Source organism: Falco cherrug, unplaced genomic scaffold, assembly GCF_023634085.1.
Source record: "Falco cherrug isolate bFalChe1 unplaced genomic scaffold, bFalChe1.pri U_21a, whole genome shotgun sequence".
Lineage (NCBI taxonomy): Eukaryota > Metazoa > Chordata > Aves > Falconiformes > Falconidae > Falco > Falco cherrug.
The window spans coordinates 180,001-182,500 of NW_026599289.1; positions in this window are offsets into that span (position 1 = coordinate 180,001).

Genomic DNA, 2,500 nt, shown 5'->3' on the forward strand with positions numbered 1-2,500 from the left:
TGCCGCGGGAGCAGCGGACGTGCTAGAGGAGACAGCGACCCGCGGAGGCGGGCGCGACCTGGCGACCGAGGCCCCTTCGCCGGGGGGCGCGGCTCGCTCCGCAGCAGGCAGGGGTGGCAACGCAGAAGCCAAAGCAGCGGCACAGAAGGAGACGCCCGCTTCTTGGCCCGCCGAACGCGGGCACGACCCCACAAAAAAAATTCGGCTCTCCCCCTTCTTTCTGCCTTCTGCGCGCCCCGTTTCGTCTCTCGTGGCTCGGCCACCACACCGCCCATGCGCTGCTCGCGGCCGGCACACCCGCGGGGGTGTACGCCCCGGACCGAGGCCGGCACCGACACCTCGGCGTGGTGTAGGACCGCCTGAAAACTCGCAGGGCCACGCGGCCGTCACACAGCCCGGTTTCGGTACGAGAAAGCCCCGGGAACCCGACATGAGCAGAGCAAGGTGGGGGGGGGGGGGCGGACGGACAGGCAGGGCACGCAACCCACGGCCGCCACACCACCGCGCCGTCGCACCCTCCTCCTCCTCCCCCTTTTTCTTTGCTCACGGGGACACCGAGGGCAAGCGCACACCTCACACGCGCGACGGGAGGCGAATTGGAAAGGAAACCACCCTGGCCCGAACACCGGACGCCACCGCGGCCACCCCTGGCATGGGGAGCACACAGCAGAGCCGGCCCGCCGGGGGCCCTCTCCGACGCGACCCGAATGGCCTCATCGATCAGGAACGGGAAAGGAGCGAGAAGCGGCAGCCCCCCCCCCACCCACGGACACGATTACCTGGGACGGCATTGACAGTCAGTCGGCGGCCGCCACGAGCCTGCGGGTAACGTTTCTCCCGGCCTCGCTGGCGGTCCCTCCCGGCGGGGCTTCCCACCCTCGCTGCTGCTGCTTGCTGCTGCCGCCGCACCAGGGTCTGGGCTAGGCGCACGGCCTTTGCTCCCCCACCACCACCACCACCACCACCACCACCACCACCACGCGCACCGCGCGGGAAGGAACAGCCCGAGTTTAACTTGCGGACGCCTCGCTTGCTGAACGGGCAAGCCGAAAGGGCGACACGAACACGGACCGGCCCGCTGGACGGGCAAGCGAATGGGCGACACAAACACGCCCGGCCCCGGCGGCCACCCTTCAGTACCCGGCTGCGCCGAGCGCGCTGCTCGCGAGAGGAGTCACCGCTCGCTCTCCTATAGTACGGACTAGGGCAGCCGTGACAGCGGCAGGCTGCAAGAGGGTGGCGCATCTGGACACGGGGAGAGGGAGCGGCGACAGAGGCCACACGACGATGACGTCGCTGGAGGCAGTGTTGAGAGTGCGACCCCTTCGGCACCTCGGTGGCACGGAGGAGAAAAACAGGTCTACCAGACGGGCCCAGAAATGCGGCTAAGTCCCCTCCCGTCGCCAGAGGTAAACGTGGCCGTCCTTTCCGCGAAGCGCTCCGGCAGGGGCATCGCGCCCCCAACCGGCGAGACTGTTACTGAGCTCGCTCTTTCCGTTCCCGGGCAGCCTCCCGGGATGCCGTGCGGCACGGCCGAGACCGATGCTCTCGCTGCCTAGTCGCCGGTGGGGGGGGGGGGGGGGGGGGGGGGGGGGGCGCGGTGGCCAGAAACGGAGGCCAGGTCTACCCGGCAGAGGAAAGCGGCGGAGGCGGAGGCTAGCTCTACCTCGGAGCAGGGCGCGCGTCCTCCAAGAGGCGGAGGCGGACGGCGGCTTACTCTCCGCGCGCCCTGCTATTGGCCGGTGACAATCGCCTGGAACCGACGGACGGACGGACCCGGCGGACGGGGAGATGCCTCCGTCGGCCTCGCTGGCCGTCAAGAAACGGGACCGACAAAGCCCCGCCTTCGGGAGGTCCAACCGGAGCGAACGGGGCACCCGTTCACGACGTGCACGGCCGACGGGAGGTCCTTTGCTGCCGCCGCCGTCCCGTCTGTCCTCGATGGTGATCGCCCCGTGGAATGGGACTTGGGCGGCATGCGTGCCCTCTCCTCTCCTCTCCTCTCCTCTCCTCTCCTCTCCTCTCCTCTCCTCTCCTCTCCTCTCCTCTCCTCTCCTCTCCTCTCCTCTCCTCTCCTCTCCTCTCCCTCTCCTCTCCTCTCCTCTCCCTCTCCTCTCCTCTCCCTCTCCTCTCCTCTCCCTCTCCTCTCCCCTCCTCTCCTCTCCCTCTCCTCTCCTCTCCCCGGCTCGGCTCGGCTCGGCTCGGCTCGGCTCGGCTCGCCTAAGAACGGCTCGGCTCGGCTGGGCTGGGCTGGGCTGAGATCGGCTCGGCTCGGCTCGGCACGGCTCGTTTCGCCTAAGATCGGCTCGGCTCGGCTCGGCTCGGCTCGCCTAAGATCGGCTCGGCTGAGATCGGCTCGGCTCGGCTCGGCTCGGCTCGGCTCGGCTCGGCTCGGCTCGGCTCGCCTAAGATCGGCTCGCCTAAGATCGGCTCGGCTCGGCTCGGCTCGCCTAAGATCGGCTCGGCTCGGCTGGGCTGGGCTGGGCTAAGATCGGCTCGG